Source organism: Brachycentrus maculatus, unplaced genomic scaffold, assembly GCF_059751285.1.
Source record: "Brachycentrus maculatus isolate JH-2025_06_01 unplaced genomic scaffold, ASM5975128v1 h1tg000035l, whole genome shotgun sequence".
In the NCBI taxonomy this organism is placed as follows: Eukaryota; Metazoa; Arthropoda; class Insecta; order Trichoptera; family Brachycentridae; genus Brachycentrus; species Brachycentrus maculatus.
The window spans coordinates 294327-319759 of NW_028280789.1; the positions used below are offsets into that span (position 1 = coordinate 294327).

At 30.5% G+C, this 25433-nt stretch overlaps 1 protein-coding gene across 2 annotated transcripts in view; it reads right to left on the reverse strand.

Annotated features, from left to right (window-relative positions):
• The window catches only part of LOC148312705 (uncharacterized), an 82859-nt gene extending 67820 nt beyond the window's left edge, over positions 1–15039 (reverse strand). The window contains exon 1 of one of the 2 annotated variants that reach the window (XM_088274725.1): positions 14607–15039. The gene's annotated coding sequence lies outside the window, so the exon portion shown is untranslated. The remainder of the gene's footprint in view (positions 1–14606) is intronic. The other variant, XM_088274734.1, reaches the window with a different exon arrangement.
• Between the last annotated feature and the right edge of the window lie 10394 nt (positions 15040–25433).

Genomic DNA, 25433 nt, shown 5'->3' on the forward strand with positions numbered 1-25433 from the left:
TAAGTATCTACCTGCACATCCTTTTGCGAGAATTCTCCACTTCATGAAAATACAATTCACAATGTCTTACATTCTTTCTCACACAAATCAGTTAGAGAGTACTTGCACATAGTAGTTTGGTCACACATGGATGATATATGTAATGATATAATAATAAAAAGCTTGGTTTGAAATTAAAATTAGATAATTTATTCTGCCAAGCAACCAATTAACGTATTCAAAAATAATTATGTTAATTCATTGTTTAATTTATTTTTAATTTTTGTTTTAATATGCGTACCTAGTAAGGTGCTTAAGTTATCGGCATGAACGATATAAATAAATGCGTAAACGTTCGTTGGTTCAAAGTCTTAAATCTCCTAAAGCTTTTCACCGTTGCTTTGAAATTTAGATTTTTAACATCAAATTGGACATTAAATTGTATTTTATAGGATACATCATTCGTAGGGTGAATAATCCAGTACCTGAATATATCATACATAATAAATTGTTAAATCATTAATTGATTTACACTTTTTTCTGCGTATTTATTACCCCCTTTGTCATGGCTTTTGTGTGTGGGTGGGAGGTGAGTTTTTATGAAGGTATTGGTCAGTACAATACAAACATATTTAATAATAATAATGAAACCCTTATCCGCACCCAATGGTGCATAGGGCACTGCGTCATATAAACGCAGTGTTATCTTGATCGTTTACACATGAAGGAAAGGTGATCAGTCCTCCGCTTCAGGTACCAGTCCAGGGTAATATTGAATAAATATGATTGTGAAAAAATCACTTATATTTATTTTACCCCCCTTGGGAATCGAACCCGGGACCTCCAGAACGGTAGCCGAGCGTGCTGACCATTACACTACGGAGGCGGACATATTTATGTATGTATTTTATCATCATGCCTCCTGTATATGTATTGTACGTAAGTCATATAGTAACCGCGAAGCGTTCCTGTGGTTTTAGTATGTAAAATAAGCATAAAATTCAGTGTAAAATTGTCTCTATTTCCTGTTAATCATACCGAGCAATTCATCTAGGAAAATAAATAAAAAAAGTTATGATTCAAGTACAAAAAAAATGCATGTTTGGCCGGCAAAAAACTTTAGGAATTTTAAGGTTATGAACAAAGAATTTTTTTTTTCTTTCAACAGTGCGAATGTGTCCAAATCTTTGTTTACTGATCAGGGTCTGTCAAAAACACGCATGAACCGAAAAGCAAATTAATTATAACTTAAAATTATTATACTCGTATAAAACCTAATTAAGTATATACTTAAAAATAATTGAAAACTTACTAAAGTACACGGTACTGTACCTGTATTGCTATTAAAGTACTATAATATAATATAAGATTGAAATGTAAAAAGTGAAATATAAAAGCCGCTTACAACGCAACTACTACTACTACCACTACTACCATCACGCCGTTTCCACGCAGGGGTAGGCAGAGAAGAAGATACACACCTTGCTTCCTTCACATCCATATATATATATATATATATATATATATATATATATATATATATATATAAATATATATATATATATATATATATATATATATATATATATATATATATATATATATGATATATATATATATATATATATATATATATATATATATATATATATATATATATATATATATATATATATATATATATATATATATTTATATCATACATCAAAAAACTTGTTTTTTCAGGAGATCGTTTTTAAAGTTTAAGAATGTAATAAAATGTATTAAAAATAAATATCAAGCCACTTATTGATTTTTTACTGTGCAACAGACATTTTAGGTAAAACCTAAATGTTTTTTCTCCATTCGAAAAATAATTAGTTTATTCAAAAAAATAATTAAACAATACCTTTTCTTCAAAATGCAAAAACAACACTTTCTGCCCTGTAGCGGGTAAATATTAAGTTAAAATGTGCCGCTTTTGATGGGATTTATTATGTACATTTTCTGGGCATTCCGAAAACATGCACAGCTGAAAATTGACGATTTTTGATGTATGACGTTAAGATAAATTTCTCGGCCAATCCGAACCTCTCCCAATCCGAACAGGCCACAGTCCAATTAGTTCGGACTTCCGGGCTTCCAGTGTACATGCCATTACTTAATAAATGAAATTAAAACGGACGACTTAATAATTGCATTCACGGACAACATAACTGTCGTCTTTAATGTCATCAATTTTATTACGTGTGACTCATTCGTTGCAATAAAGTGCTCACTTTGCATGTAATAATATATTTATATTACAAGACCACGTAATGCTGACGTATGAAATGTCAGTATTATAAGAGAATGCAAAAACGCACGAAAACAGCAGATTTTTATTGCATTCTGACTTCCGCCTGGTAATGCGCAAAAAATTGTCTAAAAATGCATTTTTAAAATTGTTGTAAAATTTATTTTTGTTAGATTTAAGTTTTGTATTGGCATTTCTTGATAGAACTGCATTATATAGAATAAAATGCACTTATATAGTTTTTTTCCACATAAATTTTATTTGACCAGCGACCGGGTTTTTTTCGTAACCAGTCTGATTATGTCGGTTACGACGACAAACCCGGTAGCTGGTCAAATACGACCAGGACCAACCTGCCGATGGTTATGCCTGTAGGAAGAGCTACCGCTATGTTAAACAATAACTCTTTGGATATTGATCTGTTCCATGTGTCTGAAGGAGTTTTCCGAAGCGGGATTCTTCTACACCTTCAGCAATAGTTCTTGCATATTTCCGATTTTAATTTATTTTAATATAAGTATACGTTTTAAATTTTTTAGTTTGCAATGTATATATTAATTGAAAATGAATAAATTGAATTGAATTGAAATAAAATTTGTGAGGAAAATAAATAAAGAGTTGTAATTTAATTTATTATTAGATTAAAACCAATATTTTTAGCTTTTCCACTTTTTTATTTGACCAGCGACCGGGTTTCGTCGTTACCGACATCATCAGACTGGTGAGAGGCTATACAAATTTTTATGTTATATATAAAAGAAGGCAGGAGTTGATAACCATGATTTGATATAATTTTATTGAGATAATTAAAAAATATATAAAAGAAGGCAGGAGTTGATAACCATGATTTGATATAATTTTATTGAGAAATTAATTTAATTATCTCAATAAAATTATATCAAATCATGGTTATCAACTCCTGCCTTCTTTTATGTATAACATAACAATTTGTATAGCCTCTCACCAGTCTGATGATGTCGGTAACGACGAAACCCGGTCGCTGGTCAAATAAAAAAGTGGAAAAGCTAAAAATATTGGTTTTAATCTAATAATAAATTAAAAATGCAATTCCATCACGAAGTGTCAGTGGATAATATAAATCTATTAAAGAGTTGTTATGTTATTTATGTATTCTTTGCTTGTTTCATAAATAACATCTAACAATAATCTAACGTATTTTAATTTTTTTTTTCACTTCACATTTGAACTTTTTCGTACAATTTCTCTTTGAATTAAGCTTTGATCTTTCGCTTTCCTCATTTCCTCCCTCCCTTCCCCCTTACCCTACCTACCCTACCTACCCTTACCAATTCCCCTTAGTATTTTCACAAATTAACAATTCGCTCACTCCTTTCAACAACGTAAATATATTTAAAAAAAAGATTTTTCAGGTTAGATCGTTTTTAATGTTTAAAAATATAATAAAATGCATTCAGGTTCAGTGCTGCAGAACAGCGTTTATTATTTAATATAATTTTGTAAGTTATACATATTTATATATAAACATATATTTTTTATTATTTTTTTTTTATTGGACACTGTCTATCCTCACTAGGTATTTGGAGATACCTGTTCTGAGGTAGGCAGGGTATGCTTATTCTTTTTATAATACAGCTTTATATGTATTTTAATGATAATATAAAAGTGGTAAGACTGAAATAATATGAAATAATAATTATAAAAAGAAAGCAAATAAAAAATTAAAGCAAGCAACAAGCAAGCATTAAAGCAAGCAACAAGCATTAAAAATAAATATCAAGCCACTTAATGAACTTTTTACTGTGCAACAGATCTTTTTAGGTAAGACCTGAATGTTTTTTTCTCCATTTAAATAATATTTAGGATATTTAAAAAAATCTTTAAACAATACTTTTTTTTCAAAATGCAAAAACAATACTTTGTGCCCTGTAGCGGGTAAATATTGAGTTAAAAATATGCCGCTTTTGCTGGGATAAAGTACATTTTCTGGGCATTCCGAAAAATGCACAACTGAAAATTGACGATTTTTTATATATGACGTTGTTGAAAGGAGTAAGCGAATTTCGGAATTTTGTAACTGGAATAGTACAAGTATTTTGTGTAACTCATTTATGCGAATGACTTGATTAATGTAACTTTTCCATAAAATTCCCAAACAAAATAAAAGAATAAAATAAAATAAAAATATTGTGAATATATCAAACACATTTTTTAAAAATATTTTACTAATGAGCATTTTGATTTTAAATCCGCAATAGAATGAAACATTTGTTACGAGTTTAGTTGGAGAGATTTTTATTATCGATTAAACTTTTTTATTACACCGTTTACTTTTACATGGCATATGAATGTAGGTTTGCATATGTTTATATGTGTATATATGTATTCATAAATATTGACACACACCCACGAATATAAAATAAAAATCCCAAAATTTCACAAATCAGCTAACATAAATAAATTTAAAAAATATCATTAAAAAATAAACATCGTACTCCACAGATGCAATTTAGGAACAGATATACTTGCTACTAATTAAACATACTTATAACGAGCATGCTTTTCGCTGTATACACTAGCTTGAACTAAAAGTACGTACGCACATGCTACTATGTTGCAATTGCTCAATAATAGCATGCTTATGTGTGCTAGTAATGAGCATGCATACCTATGCTACGTAAAGGTCTACTTTACGTTCGCAAAAGTCAGCCTAAATAAAATATGAAGAAAAAAAATGTTGAAGCCTTATTCGTGCACATAACATATTCCAGTTTCCAGACAATCCCGTCCGACCGAAGGACGACAGGATAATTCTATTTTCGTGAGGTAAAAACCGATTGGGAGGATTCGCAGGAGATAATATAGGGTGCGACTATTTTGGGAACCGATACCGCTGAAATTCCTGGACAATATTGGATTTATCAGAGGGTCGTAGGTAACACGCTAACTATGCAATGTACGGCGGCTGAAACTCATCAACGTGTTTGGCTAGCATGGTGTTTAAATACTAAAAACCTTATAAATATATTTTTTAAATATATCTCAACATAGATGAAGAAGAATATGGTAAATCTGGGGATTTACAGTACTCGCGACCGTTATGGGCTTGGTTAAATGATCATTTTACACACGTGAGACATTCACCAATTCTACCCATGATGCCGATGAGAACATCTGTAATTCTCAAAACTAGTCTTGTTTATATTAATAAACTCAAAAGTAATCAAGGGTATATTATTATAATATGTAATACATACGTGTATAAAGGGATCACTTATACCAGCCTGTCAGATCGTTAACTCTGTAATTAAATTTTACCTTATAGATACCACTTTTTCCATTGTGACACAACTCTAAAATTTAGACTTAGCCACACATATCGCTCACTTCTTTCAAGAACGTCATAAATCAAAATTCGTAAATTTTCAGTTGTGCATGTTTTCGGAATGCCCAGAAAATGTACTTTATCCCAGCAAAAGAGGCATATTTTTAACATAATATTTACCCGCTACAGGGCAGAACATGTTGCTTTTGCATTTTTAAGAAAAGGTGTTGTATAATTATTTTTTTGAATAAACTAAATATTTTTCAAATGGAGAAAAAATCTTCAGGTTTTACTTAAAAAGATCTGTTGCACAGTAAAAAGTTCAAAAAGTGACTTGATATTTATTTTTAATACACTGTGCTATATTTTTAAACTTTAAAAACGTTCTCCTGAAAAATCAAGTTTTTTGATTTATGACGTTCTTGAAACGAGTGAGCGATATGGTGCTTGACAAAAAATACGGAATGCATTGAAACAATAGATTTAAAGAAAAATTAGTATTTAACAAGTTTAATATAAATTAAAAATGGATAGATATTACTACAAAGTTACTGCCAAATCAATCAATTCATATTCTTCCTTATCTGTATGTTTTTTTTATATTGCGAGATTTTGTGACTGTGCACAGTGTGTAATATGACCGATCTGGCTTTACTTTCATACTATTTAAGATTATTCTTGGCATATAAAAAAAATTAATGGACAGTTGAAAATATATTTGGTGATTAGTTAGCTTGAGTTTCGTGTAGTGAAAATTAGGAAAATGTACCGTAGAAAACTCAGGAAATAATATGAAAATCACCTTTGAATTTGTTGCAATAAAATAAATAAAACACATTTGTATAGAATAAAAAAATGTAAATTAGTCTGATAGATAGATAGATAGATAGATATAAAAATTATTATAAAGATAAATTAAGAATAAACTTTAATTATAAACTTTAATTACAAAGCAACACATTGTTTATTTTATTATTATACACCCACTTTACATATTATTTACAACCAATTTATAAAGAAAAGTATTACCACGTTATAAAACGACAATTTTGTTAATTGGAAATGGATTATGAAACATTAGATGTATTAAAACAATTACTACAATATGTTCGGAGTGAGAGAGAAAAATTAGAAGATGATCAAAGAAAACGATTAGAAGATAATCAAAGAAGACGTGGAAATTTAAGAACTAGTGATAAAATTAAAGATAAAAGTCCATGTAAGATTTGTGAAAATTTAAATAAGGGAACTCGATATCACTCTGAAGCAACGTGCTGGTTTAAAACAAAAGAGGATGATAAGATTAATAATAAAAATGAAGATTTACAAATTACACAGAAACAGTGCTTGAAGAATGAAAATAAAAATAATGTGGAAAAAATTTCTACAAAATATAAAATAAAATATACTCCAGAAAAGAAAAATTTCGAAGCAGATTGTATGAGCAGGAATCCAGTATTAGAATCGAAGGAAAATGCAGATGAACAATTAAAAGTTGTAAATTTGGTTAAATTACAAGATAATTTAAAAGATCAGAATAAAAATAAAGACATAAAAATAACACAGAAACAGTGCTTGAAAAATGAAAATAAAAATAAAGTAGAAAAAACTTCTACGACAGATAAAATAAAATATTCTCCAGGAAAGAAGAATTTAGAAGTAGATTGTCCAAGCAGGAATTCAGTATTAAACTCGAATGAAAATGCAGATGAACAATTAAAAGTTGTAAATTTAGTTAAATTAGAAGATAATTTAAGAGATCAGAATAAAAATGAAGGAATTCAAAAGAAAAAAACAAATGGATTGAAAAAAAACTGTGTCTACTTTAAAAGGGTCAAGAAGAAAAAAAAAAGAAAGAAAAAAAAAGAACGAAAAAAAAAAAACTTTATTATATCACTAAACTTATACAAGAAGATGATCCGGAGGACGAGTGAAAATTTTACTATGAATTTTCATCCCCAAGGGGGGAGATGTAATAAAATAACTAGGTACCTACCTATACATTTTATTAAGTACTTACAAAAAGTACCTACATAAAACAGTTCTACCACCAGATGCCGCATGCGTCGCACAGAATTAAACAAAAGACTTCCGATAATATTATTAACTGTCAGAATCAGATAGATAGATAGATAGATAGATATAAAATTATTATAAAGATAAATTAAGAATAAACTTTAATTACAAAGCAACACATTGTTTATTTTATTATTATACACCCACTTTACATATTATTTACAACCAATTTACAGAAGAAAAATATTACCACGTTATAAAACGACAATTCTCAATATTTTGTTACCAATATTCATTAGCATTTACATTAAAAACTTACTAATTTTAATATAAGATCGATAAATACTGGGGCGTTCAGTCTCTCGATGGACCACACCTTCTTTACTTTTTCGCTAAAACATTTTGTAAACAAATCCGTTGACCGGACAGCGCGCAGTGTGAAGCGCGTGGGTTCCACAGCATCATACACCCGATACAACACGGGGCAGAGATATTATCACCCGTGTATGAGAGCTTGTGCACTACACAGAATTTACTGCCCGGCAGTCCGGTTAGCATGAAAAGACGGATGCTTGGCTTGTGCACTAATGTGAAAGGCAACTAGCCGTAACCCAAGTTGCGGCTGTTTGGCGTAACACGGCCCAAAGCATTCTTATAACTAGCCTCTATCACACGGATTTACAAACTTGTATTTATTTAGATTGGCAGTGACAGGTATATTGAAAGCTTTCAAATGTAAATTCACAATAAAATCGGGATACAATTTTATATTGTTTCACATTTTCAATCAATTTAGCAACTTGGTTTTAAAAAAAATGCTTTGCAAGAGCAGATCTGTCAGGAAGCCTAGATGCTTTTGTATCAGATCTGGGCATGCGGTGGGACAGCTTTTAATAGCCTCGATCACAGTGTTCCGCAAACTTTTTCTGTTCAAGGTACACCTGCCAAACTAAGATATTTCAGAGGTATACCAAAGAGAAAAAATAGTTTTTTTAATACTGATGTATTATCAAAATATATTGCGAAAACATATAATATCATAACAAAGATTATTTAATATCTTCACAAATTAGACTTTTTTTCGCGGCACACCAATTAATCACCACGGTACACCAGTTGTGCCGCGGCTCACACTTTGCGGAACAATGCTCAATCATATACAATTACAGATTTTTCTCTATCTCTTTCCTTTACCGAGATATTCATTATCCAAATAGCCGCAAAATTGTATTAATTTGATACATGTTTTGGCAAAAAAGCACCATTTCAAGTTAACTTTAAACTAGTTTAGTTTTGAACATGTGGTTATTTGCTTTTGCACATTAGTTAGGGTTTGAAAATGTATGATGAGATGCCTGAATGTATGAAGAATGAAAAGAGTCTGAAAGAATTTAAAAATAAATGTTTTGTTTACTATAAGGAAATGTAAATATATATATATATATATATATATATATATATATATATATATATATATATATATATATATATATATATATATATATATATATATATATATATATATGTAGATGTAGTAAATTAAGTGTATAAAATAGTTTATATTATGTAATATAAGCCAACTTAAGAAATAATAAATAAAAAAATAAATAAATTAGTGGGTGTAAAATTTGCACATTAGTGCACTTGTCCCTCTTTCTCCGGATCGGTGCGCTAGAGCGGCGCACGACCACGGTGCGCGTGAACTCGATCAGGCTAAACTGTCGTAGACGCCTTTAAGTAAAATTCCGTGTAGTGCACAAGCGCCCTATGTTGTACACACGGACGCCGGTATATCTACCTAGCCGGCCATCTTCTTGTCAGTGTTGCGGGAAACAGGTTTCGCAACAACCGCCATAAAGCGGAGACAGTCGAAAATCAACGAACCCGGAGCGATCGATGGTTTGGCGGGAAAACTTTTGAATAAAAAAATGATACTTACTATTGAGAGCGTCACTTGTTTACAGGTTTTATTATTTTTAAATTCTAACATCTAACATTTTGACATTTCAACGTAGACGAAGAAGAATATGTAAGTCAGGGTATTAACAGGACTTGTCATAGGCCGCTTTAGTGATATTTTGTTTATCAAAAGCATTGTTAACTTTGCGGTATGGTAATATCTTATCTACCTGTCCATACGCAGGCATGTATGTGTGTTTGTATGTGTATGTGTGTGTCTGTGTATGTAATAACTTGAAATATATATGTTTTATGTAATGATGTAAATTTTTTATGTACAAACTCAGTACATAACGCTTTCCTTATCATCGTTAACTTTGTGTAATACCACTTTACCGATTTCGGAATAATCATTCCATCATCAGGTCAAATATATATATATATATATATATATATATATATATATATATATATATATATATATATATATATATATATATATATATATATATATATATATATATATATATATATATATATATATATATATATATATATATATATATATATATATAAAACGTGGTAATATTTTTCTTTGTAAATTGGTTGTAAATAATATGTAAAGTGGGTGTATAATAATAAAATAAACAATGTGTTGCTTTGTAATCAAAGTTTATAATTAAAGTTTATTCTTAATTTATCTTTATAATATTTTCTATCTATCTGATTCTGACATTTCAGAATATTATATTTTTTCTATCGGATATCTTTTGTTTTATTCTGTGCGACGCATGCGACATCTGGTGGTAGATCTGTTTTATGTAGGTACTATATGTAAGTACTTAATAAAATGTATAGGTAGGTACCTAGTTATTTTATTACATATATATATATATATATATATATATATATATATATATATATATATATATATATAACGTGGTAATATTTTCCTTTTGAAAATTAAGTGTAAATAATATGTAAAGTGGGTGTATAATAATAAAATAAACAATGTGTTGCTTTGTAATTAAAGTTTATTCTTAATTTATCTTTATAATAATTTTTATATCTATCTATCTATCTATCTATCTGATTCTGACAGTTAATAATATTATCGGAAGTCTTTTGTTTTATTCTGAGCGACGCATGCGGCATCTGGTGGTAGAACTGTTTTATGTAGGTACTTTTTGTAAGTACTTAATAAAATGTATAGGTAGGTACCTAGGTATTTTATTACATCTCCCCCCTTGGGGATGAAAATTCATAGTAAAATTTTCACTCGTCCTCCGTAACATCTTCTTGTAGTGAAGGGACTGGTATAAGCTTAGTGATATGATAAGTTTTTTTTTTTTTTTCTTTCTTTCTTTTTTCCTTCTTTTTTTTTTCTTTTTTTTTCTTTCTTGTTTTTTTTAAAAAAAAAAGAAAGAAAACTTTTTTTTTTTTTTTTTTTCGTTCTTTTTTTTCCTTTCTTTTTTTTTGTATTTTTTTTTCTTCTTGACCCTTTTAAAGTAGACACAGTTTTTTTTCAATCCATTTGTTTTTATCTTTTGAATTCTTTCATTTTTATTCTGACCTCTTAAAGTATCTTCTAATCTAACCAAATTTACAACTTTTAATTGTTCATCTGCATTTTCATTCGAGTTTAATACTGGATTCCTACTTAGACAATCTACTTCTAAATTCTTCTTTCCTGGAGTATATTTTATTTTATCTTTCGTAGAAGTTTTTTCTACTTTATTTTTATTTTTCAAGCACTGTTTCTGTGTTATTTGTATGTCTTCATTTTTATTCTGATCTTTTAAAATATCTTCTAATTTAACCAAATTTACAACTTTTAATTGTTCATTTGCATTTTCCTTCGATTCTAATACTGGATTCCTGCTCACACAATCTGCTTCGAAATTCTTCTTTTCTGGAGTATATTTTATTTTATATTTTGTAGAAATTTTTTTCACATGATTTTTATTTTTAATTTTATCACTAGTTCTTAAATTTCCACGTTTTCTTTGATTATCTTCTAATCGTTTTCTTTGATCATCTTCTAATTTTTCTCTCTCACTCCGAACATATTGTAGTAATTGTTTTAATACATCTAATGTTTCATAATCCATTTCCAATTAACAAAATTGTCGTTTTATAACGTGGTAATATTTTCCTTTTGAAAATTAAGTGTAAATAATATGTAAAGTGGGTGTATAATAATAAAATAAACAATGTGTTGCTTTGTAATTAAAGTTTATTCTTAATTTATCTTTATAATAATTTTTATATCTATCTATCTATCTATCTATCTGATTCTGACAGTTAATAATATTATCGGAAGTCTTTTGTTTTATTCTGAGCGACGCATGCGGCATCTGGTGGTAGAACTGTTTTATGTAGGTACTTTTTGTAAGTACTTAATAAAATGTTTAGGTAGGTACCTAGGTATTTTATTACATATATATATATATATATATATATATATATATATATATATATATATATATATATATATATATATATATATATATATATATATATATATATACTTATATATATTATTTATTTATTTTTTTACAACGTTCTAATTCAGGACACCCTAAACCCTAGGCTAGGTCTTGCTTTTGTAACTTTTTTTTCATAATCAAATCATTAAATATGTGAGCTTTTTATTTACTGAATATAACAGCTAAATTGCTCAATTTAAACGTCGACCCTGATAAAGAAAATAATCGATAATTCGATAAGGGTTGAAGAAAGACTTGTAAGAACAAAATATAGTAAATAGTATTATGTAAACACTCTCGATATGCATCCAAGATAAGCGATCACTTCCTCGATAAACATTTAATGTATACCTAGCTCATAATAATAGTGATGATCTAATCGATACTCGATTTGTAAAACTAGTTATGTGGGTAGGTATCGAAAGTTGGTGAATATTTACCGTAATTTTCATATTATGAAGTCAATGTCGTCTCATCTTTAAGGTAGCCCAGTGGTCATCGGTGAACACAGTTTCTTCACTCCTTTCAACAACGTCATATTTAAAAAAACTTGATTTTTCAGGAGATCATTTTTAAAGTTTAAGAATATTATAAATGTATTAAAAATAAATATCAAGCCAGTAATTGAAATTTTTACTGTGCAACAGATCGTTTTAGGTAAAACCTGAATGTTTTTTCTCCATTTGAAAAATATTAAGTATATTTAAAAAAATAATTAAACAATACCTTTTCTTCAAAATGCAAAAACAACACTTTCTGTCCTGTAGCGGGTAAATATTAAGTTAAAAATATGCCGCTTTTGCTGGGATAAAGTACATTTTCTGGGCATTCCGAAAACATACACAACTGAAAATGGACGATTTTTGATTTATAACGTTGTTCAAAGGAGTGAGCGAATTGTAAAAAAAAAATAAGTGAAACTTCTTGGGCGGCGATTCGATAATCGATTATCGGACAAAAGATAATTCAAGGACGCGTCACGTTTACTCGTCACATTTCGTTACACGAGAGAGAGGAAAGATATTTGTGCATTTCTTCATACATACGCTGTCCTGACCACGCCGAAGTATTTGAAATACTTGATCATGCCAAGTTTTTCTCGGTCTTTCTCTGCTTGTACAGTTATGAACCACATTTGGGTCATAAATTTGTTTAACTGTTTTTTTTTTAAATAATATACAGCATATTTAGTCTAAGTAAGATCTGAAGATGATTTAAATACGGAAATCTTATAAGATAGTATTTAAGAACGTGAAAATTTTACAAAAATTACAGAATTAAAAAAATCGGGAAAAATGTATGTAATAAAACTGAAAAATATGTTAAGAAAAAAACTCCAATAGGTGTAATAAAATAGTAAATTTAATATATGGTAGTAACATTTTAAATACGTCACACTAATAAAGTTTTTGTGCGCTTCAAGTACCAACCCAAGGATATTTATTTATAAGAAATAAAATTTAAGTTTATTGAAATATCCATTATTTTTATTTTCAGCCTTCCAACTTGGTCACCAAACGCACTAACCATTGCATTGAAGACGCAATTTTTAAAAAATAATAATAAATATAAAAACTCATTGAATTTTTTAAACCCATCGGGAACTGAATCTGAGACCTAATGCACGGTAGACAAATGAGGTACACACTACACTACTAAGGCGGAAACATCTTCACAAAATGTACCAACAAATGTACTAAAAATAATGTTCCAAAACGTTGATTAGTGCAAAAGTAGGTACCACTTTCACAGAAGAAAACAATGGCTGGCTATGCAAATTTATAAAGGAAGAAAGAATATTTGAAAAAAAAACAAGATGGCAGCGAAAAGCGTTGCCAGGCAACGAGATTATTGGCGCGTGAATACGTAAGGTTTGTATAATTATTATTATTCGGAGCTAATATTCAAATGAATAGAGATAGTAATCGCTTGCCAACAAGTGCACGACTGCGGAGGGGAAAGGGAATAATTTGAGTATAAAAATGTAAGCGATTTAATGAGATGTAAAGAAAATATCAATAAATTGCAAGTAATTTAATGTACAGTGAAACCTCTATCTATCGTTCCTCGAATAATCGTAATTCCGGATGTGTCGTTTATTAATTCTATCCCGACTTAATTTCATACTAAACTAAAACGCATCGATCGTTTCTCTATCACCATTTACGCATTTATCGTTCGAATTAATTAAGCTGCATATTTGATACATTTTGTCTGTTTTTGCATGGTTATGCAGATTGGGAGGACGGTATCTTTACTCGGTCGTATCTATTTGCGTATTGACCTCTTAATCCCGCATTCATTGTTTTCCCGCATTCATAGTTTATTTTAATAGGTCCCTTTAAAAACGATAGATAGAGGTTTCACTGTATTGTCAAATAATAAAAACAATTGAATCCAGGCGATTTTACGTTTTGACAAAAAAAAGTTCGAGGTATAAAATTAAATTATCGGATTTTTCACATATCCAACGCAACATTTTTTGCTACTTCATTCCGAGAACCGGTTCAATTTAAATACATACCTAAGATCAACAGTGCATAATAAATATAATTTACAGTTATCATCATTCATTGTTGACTGAACTCTATGGGAACAACGTAAAAACCGCGTAAAAATAAAATTAAAACGGAATTAAACATACCGTTTGATCACCGTATTCCAGCTAGAATCCCGCCAGAAATGCTCCGATGTCACAAAAATTTGAAATCGTACACAAAATTAACAAAGAATAAAAATATATACGGCAGAATCTAGATATCTCTTTCACTGCACTGAAGAAACCACTTAATCAGACAAGGACACACCTGTTTTCACGTTTAGATGCACAGCAGAATGGCACACCTATCGAAAATGGATAAACATTGCTTTCAAAAAGTGATAATAGATGACATTTTAATATTCTGTGGTTCGCGGTTCGATCGTCGGGCGCCGGTTTTGCCTGAGGAAAATGGTGTCACTATATATTAATGTTTTATATCGTTACAATATTTAAAATTTTCCGCGGGACAAAATAAACTAGACGCCTTGATTCGACCGCGATGCACAACTGCTCGACTCGCGATCGTTCGCGAACTAAATTACGAAATAAACGTGTCTCTTTCAAAGGTGAGGCGACATCCGCTAGTGTTCGCGACTGGCGCTAGAGGGCAATACAATGTTGCCATAACAGATAAAAACTCGCTACTTATAGACAATTTATTGATGATGTTTTTTCATTGTACTATACTCATTTGAGTATTTATATTTTATTTATTGTTTCGGCATTAACTTTGTGGTAAGACATGTTACAATAATTAAAGAAAACACTTCGTTTTTTACCACTTGAGTTTAATTATAGACTGCATGTTTCAGAAGCTAAACTTCCATCATTCAGGTCTGTATAATAACATTATTATACAGACCTGAATGATGGAAGTTTAGCTTCTGAAACATGCAGTCTATAATTAAACTCAAGTGGTAAAAAACGAAGTGTTTTCTTTAATTATTGAGTATTTATACTTTATACCCATATTTATGGGTATAAAGTATCCATATGTTAGTATTCGGCTCAACACAGGCCATGCCTAAAGAGCCGTAATACATATAATAAATGTATATATGAAATGAATATGTATATTTGAATGTATCTATGTATTATGAAAAATAAATGAATTAATTAAAAAAAATAATAAATAAATATAAGCGATTCATTTGTGTAAATATTCAAGCCAACTCAGGTCGCAATAAATACATATACACAAAATTCCAATATTATCACAAAATTGTATGTTTCAATGGATTTCTTAAAAATATTTTTATTTATTAGTTATGAATGTAAAAAAAAAGAAATAATTTGTTTGGAATTTCACAATTTTTCGTAAGTATAATTTAATAGGTAAAAACTTTTACAATAGCCTAATAATTAAGTTTTACATGTTATAATCTTTATCAACGTTTATCCCCTCAAATGGTACAAAGGACACTGCGTTGTAAAAAAAGTGATGTTAAGACAAAGTAAAGGTGACTTTATCCGACCAAGGGTGTGAAATAAAATTAAATATAAAATAAACTAGACAAAAAGTAATTCATGTTAATCACCCGCTTAAATTATAAAATATTAGCACATACTGCTGCTATTATACGTACAATAAGATACGGTCAGGGGAAAATTTAATAATTACTTTTAACATTTATATTTTATATATACGCATATATTTAATATTTTTAATATATTTGATAAATTTATCGTTTTTTCCTGTATTATTTCTTGCAGCATTGGAACGTGAACAATATGGCGAAATGATCTCCACACCTGGCAACATTCTACAACATTCTTTGTTTTGAAAAATACAGTTACATATTCCCGCGATTACTCAATACTGAATGTAACCAATAATGACCCTTATGGGACCTGATTGCGGAGAATAATAATACTTTATCGAATGCCATCAACTGTAAAGATGCTTTTATTGAATAACAATGGGAGACAGGCTGTAGGCTAACGGGTTATTACATTATTGGTCGTAAACTGAAATAAATAGGTAAGAACGACTAAGATTTTTTCAGGAAATTACATAATAATAATTAATTTGGATAATTTATATAGCGCCATTTTCGTAAAATGTGATCAGTAATAGACGAAAATATAATATAAAAAGCCTAAAACTCATAGGTGTGTTTATATTGGTCAGTCACAAATGGTCAGTAGGTTTATATTCGTAAAACAGTCGTGAGATTTCTTCACATCAGTATTGTCCATGTTACACTAGCCAGTACCTAAGGCGAAGGATATGCAACCTCAAGTGGCCTAGACATAACTGCTATTCTCCACATCCTGCCTTGTATATTTCCTCTCCGCTTCCTTTACCATATAGCGATAATATCCTTCGTCATCTGTATCCCATAATATACATTTCATTCCCAAATCCAAGCATTGGAGAGCACGACTGATTTTATATAATTAAGTATCAAGTTCGTCCGATTCGAAGAAGTGCCCTATGCACCATTTGGTTGCGGATAGGTGTCGAAGAACGGAAAAACTTCTCAAATTATATACTAATATAATTTGTTACGTATTTTACTTTAAATTTGCTTTTTTTAATGATTGATCAAATTATATACTCATATTTTTATCATTTATTTGTTATTATTCTATTAGCATTACCAGACAATGCTTTTCCTGAGGCTCAGTCTGTTTAAGTGGAAAAGAAAGAAATAACAAAACGCATTTTTATAAATGTTTAGTATCAAAATGCTTATACTATACACAATACAATAAAAACAGTTGTAAAGAAGCACGCTGTCTGCGATGAGCAATGTTCATCAGTACGTGTGTTGCTGATATAAGTCAACAGTTGGCGCTGCCATTACAGTAAAAAGGTGGTTAAAAATAATGTTATTATTTTTCACAGGTATTACAGGAATAGAAATACCACATTGTGTCAAAATGTCAAAGCAATTGGAGGCTTACTCTGAAAAACTTAAAATTTGTGCAAACAAACGTTTACATTTGTATTTATAAAGAATTTTGTGCTAATTTGTAACTGTTTCTTAATTTTTTTCAGGAGAAATGTTTACTTGTGTCTGTTGCTGTTAATTTGTTTAATTTAAACAAAGTAAAAAGTAAACAAAGACTGAATCGCTAATATTTACTTGACATGGCAATATCGATTTCCTGATTTCGAATGCACCACTCGCATACTTTGCATGGATACGTAAAACGAGTGAATTACACAAACGCATCGTCGCATAAATTTGGTGGTAGTTTAAATTTTGAATTTTGATCAAATGAACATATCGATCACTCAATCGTCAATTTTCAGTTGTGCATGTTTTCGGAATGCCCAGAAAATTTACTATATCCCAGCAAAAGCGGCATATTTTTAACTCAATATTTACCCGCTACATGGCAGAAAGTGTTGTTTTTGCATTTTGAAGAAAATGTATTGTTTAATTTTTTTTTTAAATATACCAAATATTTTTCAAATGGGGAAAAAATATTCAGGTTACCTAAAAAAAATCTGTTGCATATTAAAAGTTCAATAAGTGGTTTGATATTTATTTTTAATACATTTTATTATACTTTTAAACATTAAAAACGATCTCCTGAAAAATCAAGTTTTTTGATAAATGACGTTGTTGAAAGGAGGAGCGATTTACATTTTTATTTTTACTATTTGATATTTGATGTTATTATAAAAAATGTGGCTCAAATATATTGATGTTATTATAAAAAATGTGGCTAAAATATATTGATGTTATTATAAAAAATGTGGCTCAAATATATTGATGTTATTATAAAAAATGTGGCTCAAATATATTGATGTTATTATAAAAAATGTGGCTCAAATATATTGATGTTATTATAAAAAATGTGGCTCAAATATATTGATGTTATTATAAAAAATGTGGCTCAAATATATTGATGTTATTATAAAAAATGTGGCAGAAATATATTAAATATTTAATGATATTTGAGCCACGCTACGAACGCATGTCGGAGTTCCGCTTTCCTGAAATGGATCAATAATTTTCCATAGTACTACGCTCTAGGTTTCTACCGACATACGTTATATATTATTATACCTGCGTCCTATATACGTATTTATCTACCAGCACGAATTGGGTGACTGGGTTAAACACCCCCTTCCCTTAAAATATTGACATCAACACAAATCATGCATCGTGCCCACATACTCGAAAAATGTCATGTTTTTATTTATACGAACATTATTAGTTTCATGTTTTGTATTGAAATCTCTTTGCAGAACTGCATTTTTTTATAACAAAATACTATATATTATTTAACAATCGGCGGGTATGTATGAGGAGATGCATGAACGTGGAAGAACGTGGTGGGGCGTTCTATTATCTCTGCCTATCCCTGCGGGGAAGCGGCGTGATGGTTAGTTAGTTAGTTAGTTAGTTAGTTAGTTAGTTAGTTACATATAATTTTTTGGACATCTCATCAAAGATGAAGGAGAACATGGGAGTTTGGGCATTTACGGGGCTGACGACCGTCATAGGCTGGTGTAAGTGATCACTTTACACACGTGTAACATTCACCGATTCTACCCATTATTGACAACCGCTCTGCTCAAATTCTTGGAAGTTTATATACATGAACCAATTTCGAAACGTTGTTCTTGAATCAAAAACGTTTCGAAATTGTTTGGAAAGTTTGAAAAACGTTTGAAAAGTTCTAAAACTTCACTAGAGACATCTATTGGTTAGATGAAAATTTAGATTTTTACAGTTTTATTTTATTTAACCAATGACTATATATTGTTACAGACATCGCTTCAGCCTTTTTCTTGTGTCCAAATTGAACAAAGGCCTGCCTCTAGGACTTCCACAGTTCTCTGTTGGACGCGACTCTTTTCCAGTGCAGGCCCGCTATTTTCCTAATGTCATCGGACCATCTTGTCTGGGGTCTACCGACTGTTCTAGGCCTACAGTCAAGCACCCTTTTCGTACATCTCTCTTCAAACATAGGTGCCACATGACCTGCCCAGTTCCACTTTATTTCCGCGATTCTTTGAGCCACATCTATTTTCTAGGACTTTTCCCTTATCCAAACATTCTGTTTTCGGTCCCTAAGGGATATGTTTAGTATCCTTCTCTTCACTGTTTTTTGTGTTACCCGGAGTTTATATATCGAGTTTAAACATCGTAGTCATACAGGAGAAAGCGACCAAGTGCATTTTTCAAAAAAATGTGATCATTGACTATTCGATATCTTACTAGCTTGATATTACCCTGAAAAAAAAATATATATTGACTTGTAAAATGACTAACTGCATTGGTGTTTATTTTCTTGCCAAGCAAAAGTGACTTGAATAGCCCTCCTAAACATTTTACGTTTTGTTAGTTGGTCACTTTCTCCTGTACGACTACGATATGATTCGTTCTATGTATTTATTGTTTCGGCATTAACTTTGTTGTGTTGAAATTATTAAAGAAAACACTTACTAATAAAATGTATTTTTTACATTTATCTAGAGCTAGTCCTTACGTTTAGACTTTACGGCGTAAATCGAACCAGCGCAAAACGAGGTTTGCCTGTAATACATACCTGCTGTATTATTTCCGTAATTACGATTTTCCTCAATAGATGGCAATATAACAGATAAATCGACAAATTAACCTAACGCCTTATATAGGCAATACGCATAACACTCTACAAAACGAAAATAACTTATTAAAAATCTGGAGTTTTAAAAATATAAAAATAGCGTATATTTTAAGGTTGTCATGCAGATATTATAAATAAAGTATATACGGTAATTAGCCGAGTTTAGTCGGTTTGTATGGGAGTGCGTGTTGGGATTGCTTCATCCCGTTAGGGAGTGTTTCGAATCGATTGCGCGTGTTAAAAAATGTTAATTTAGGTGTAGCTAGAACATTACTTTCTACTGTGTAATAAATTGTTGCTACCCACGATCAAAAATATTTCTTATAAAATTAAGATTTAATGGGTCGGACCTTTTAATTTTAAATAATTTTCGATTTAAATACTTAATATTTTATTTATTGTTTCGGTATTCACTTTGTGGTAAGACATGATGAAATTTGAAAAGAAAAATACTTTTTGTTTATATTTAGACTTGAAGATGAAAGCATAGCTTTCGAAACCAGTCGTTATAATACAATAAACTCAAGTGGTAAAAACCAGTATTTGTCTTTTACAATTAAATACTTAATCATGAGTTGAGTATTATTTATTTTATTTAGTAGAGACCTCAAATTTGAGTAGCGTGGTTGTCAATCATGGGTTTCTACCATTCTGGTGGATGTAATACATGTATAAAGTGAACACTTAAACCAGACAATGACAGGTGGTAAGCCCTCTGCGTCTAGTACCAACCAAATTCGTCTCATAAAAATATTTTACTGTTTTTTCTTCACTCATTTAATTCACATGCCCAAATAATTTCAACAATTGATAAAAAATAGATAAGAGAATATTATTAACTAACTAACATTCCCTCTGATTTCCGCAAAGGTAAGCAGAGAGGACAGAACGCCACACCCTTATGTCTTAACAAAAAGAAGACCGAGAAAAACATGGCACGATCAGGTATGCCAAATACTTGAAAGTGGTCAAGTTAGGAGTCTCAACAATCGGCGGGTATGTATGAGGAGATGCATGAACGTGGAAGAGGCGAAGAATGTTTGCAAAGACAGAGTGGTGTGGCGTTCTGTTCTCTCTGCCTACCCCTGCGGGAAAGCAGCGTGATGGTTAATTAGTAGGTTAGTTTTAGTTTTTTTATATTAAAATTAAACACTTGAATATACCACTTTATGGAGTTTTATTTTTATTTACGACTAGTTTCGAAAACGACAGTTGTTTTCATCTTCTGGTACAAATTAAATTAAATAGTTTTAATTTTTACCAGAAGATGAAAACAACTGTCGTTTTCGAAACTAGTCGTAAATAAAAATAAAACTCAATAAAGTGGTATATTCAAGTGTTTAATTTTAATAAAATAATCATGTCATTCCACAAAGTTAATGCCGAATCAATAAATAATATAGTTAGTTTTAGGTTTCTCATACTACTTTTTTACTCTCTAATATCCTTTGTTACATTGAAAGGAGAAAGTATTGAGGTCAGTGGCTAGGAGTGACTTGGGCCTCTCCTTTTTCATCATCCCCTATGCCCGTTGCCTTCAGATAAAGCCTCCACGCGATTTACTATAATATTCCCGCGAATCCAAAAGTCCTACCCACTAACAGCGCCTGGTAATTTATAGACCAAATTCTAGCCAGCATGTAATATTTACGCTTCATTAAAAATATAATTTTGTTATTAAAAAAAAACTATAAAAAATGTGTTTATGGCAAATATTAATGTTTAAAGGTGACCTGTCAGTCTAGCCATCCCTTGAATAATAATAATTTATGTCGTGTTATGGTGTTTTTCGTGCGAATATTTCGCTAATGGCTCCCATTAACTCTCCGTATACACGTTAACGCATGCATGTCAAACATTTCACACGAAAATTCATATTCATAATCATATTCTTGGTGTAGTTGGTAACTGAAGCAGAGGAACATCGAGGAAAACTTGGCATGATGAAAATTCATATTCATATTCATATTCTTGGTATAGTTAATAACTGAAGCAGAGGAACATCGAGGAAAACTTGGCATTATGAAAATTCATATTCATAATCACATTCTTGGTGTAGTTGGTAACTGAAGCAGAGGAACATCGAGGAAAACTTGGCATGATGAAAATTCATATTCATAATCATATTCTTGGTGTAGTTGGTAACTGAAGCAGAGGAACATCGAGGAAAACTTGGCATGATGAAAATTCATATTCATAATCATATTCTTGGTGTAGTTGGTAACTGAAGCAGAGGAACATCGAGGAAAACTTGGCATGATGAAAATTCATATTCATAATCATATTCTTGGTGTAGTTGGTAACTGAAGCAGAGGAACATCGAGAAAAACTTGGCATGATGAAGTATTTTAAATACATACTTGAAAGTGGTCAAGTTAGGAGTCGGAATAATCGGCGGGTATGTATGAGGAGATGCATGAACATGTAATATTTTTTTATTTTGATCCACTTTGATATCTCAATATTGATATCTTTACGGTGGTATGGACATGTGGAGCGAATAGATGACGAACGAATGACTAATAAAATAAATGTGGCGATTGTAAGAGGGTCAACAGAACGAGGACGATAGAAAAAGACTTGGCACGATCAGATCAATCAGAACCTAAAATCTGGCGATGTCAAAAGTCTGCGTAATCGGAAGGCATGTATGACTAGATGTATGGATGTGAAGGAGGCGAGGAGTGTATGTCAGGACAGAAGAGTGTGGCGTTCTATCCTTTCTGCCTACCCCTGCGGGGAAACGGCGTGATGGTAGTAGTTGTAGTAGTTATTATCTCAACATGAATGAATAAGAATGTAAAAGTCTGGGCATTTGCAGTCAGGCATAGGCTGGTTTAAGTGATCAATTTTTTAACGTGTAACATCTACTATTTTACTCTTAAGTGACAACACACTACTCAAATTTCGTAAGACGCCGACATCATCCTACTGGTCTGTCGGTATGATGATGTCAGTAAAAAAATTTAAATTTACTATTAATATTTTATATTACAAAAATTCTATCAAATATAATATGGTTATCATTTTCCATAAATTCAATAAAATGAAAAACGCTTGTATTGTACAATATAATGAAAATAATAAAATGCGTTAAAAAAAATTGTTATATTTTTTTGGATTTATATTTTGCTTAGTAAATATCACTATTTTTGAAAATCTATTGTGACACGTGTTTCCATGCATTCCACATCACTTTCAAACAGCGTATAAACTTAAATTAAAAATTGATAGATTTTACCATAAAGTGACAGACGAACCTATTAATGAAAATATTCTTTGGAGTGCTGCCTGTTTTGGTTTTATTGTTATTTTAATCAAAACTGAAAAAAAAAACTGTTTTTACGTGATTATAAATTTCAATCTTAGTTCTATGCATCATTATTTTTTAGCATATCGCTCGCTCCTTTCAAGAACGTCATTAATAAAAAAAACTCGATTTTTCAGGAGAACGTTTTTAAAGTTTAAAAATATAATACAATGTATTAAAAATAAATATCAAGCCACTTACTGAACTTTTTACTGTGCAACAGATCTTTTAAAGTAAAACTTGAAGGTTTTTTCTCCATTTGAAAAATATTTAGTTTATTTTAAAAAATAATTAAACTATACCTTTTCTTCAAAATGCAAAACAACACTTTCTGCCCTGTGGCGGGTAAATATTAAGTTAAAAATATGCCGCTTCTGCTGGGATATAGTAAATGTTTTGGACATTCCGAAAACATGCCCAACTGAAAATTGACTAATTTTGATTTATGACGTTCTTGAAAGGAGTGAGCGATATATTTAAATATGTAAATCTTCATGTCCTAATGGATTACAATTTTTTTTATTTATACCTTTTTATCGATTTAAATGTGTGATCTTGTTTTTGATAGTAATTATGATATTTCCAACAAAAAATTGGAGAAGTAAAATTAATGAGGATATTTATTCAATCACCGTTACAACTTACCCCCAAAGAAAGTAGATAATACCAACCCTCTTTGTAAATACTTACGGGGTGGTTGGGTGAATTGCAACGACTTAAAACTTTCTCTGTATCGTTTGATCAATAGTTTTATTTTATCTACATCCTTACTTTTCTTTCATCTTATTGATTTTGAAAAAAAATATATATCCGTGAAAAAAGGTGCTGGAAAGCTGTTCCACCGCGTAACATCGAAAAAACCCTGCTAACAAGTACTTATGTACAAATTAGTTTTTCCCCACACATATTTAATTTGACCAGTGACCGGGTTTCATCATTGCCGACATCATCACCAGTCATATGATATCGGTAACGACGAAATCCGGTCACCGGTCAAATAAAATAAAGGTATGTGGAAAAAACTATATACTTACATGGTTGTTTTATATTTTTTTCATTAGAATAACTGATTATTTTTTGACATCTCATCAAAGATGAAGAAGAATATGGAAGTCTGGGCATTTACGGGGCTGACGACCGTCATCGGCTGGTTTAAGTGATCACTTTACACACGTGTAACATTCACCAATTCTACCCATTATTGACAACCACTCTACTCAAATTCTTGGAAGTTCTTTATACATGAACCAATTTAGAAACCTTGTTCTTGAATCACTAGAACTTCACTAGAGACATCTATTGGTGAGATGTAAAGAAGCTTTTTATTAAGCAGAAACTCTTATATTAGTAAATGCCCAGACTTCCATATTCTTCTTCATCTTTGATGAGATGTCAAAAAATAATATGAAAATAACTCCTGTAATTGGAGATAATCCAGATTTTGTGAACAAGTATTTGGACACACTCAAAATGTTGTAGAATAACTGATTTCTAAGGGTTCAATTTTTTTAACACTTAAAATATCGTAAGAAAGCATACTTCCCAAATATACAAAGCTATATAAGTATGTTAATTGAAATATTTTTAATGGTTATTTGGAAAATAATAAACTTTTTTTTAAAGACATTCGCAAAGCCTCTATTTTAGAGGCTTGTTTGCAGGTAAAATAGTTAGGAAAAGGAAGATATATGTGAAAAACAACATTTCAAGCACCCAGACCAATTAAAAAATGAGTATTTCCTGAATTCATTGAATTACTGAGAGTAAAAACTCCCAAAACTACGTATAGATTACCGCGGAAACATGTTTTGATATTGTTACCAATCTGGTCAACAGATGTCGCTAGCAGCCGGTTATAAACTGGTACACTAGCACACCCTGTTGACACGCTTCCGAAGCTATCCAATTTCCTTTTTTATGTTTATTTTCTCTGATTAATTTCACTGCGGCATGACTATTTTTTACCGTAAGCAAAGAAAGTCAAGCATTTTAAATAAGAATCGTGAAAATATATGCATATATTTATACAAGCATGTATAAATCTA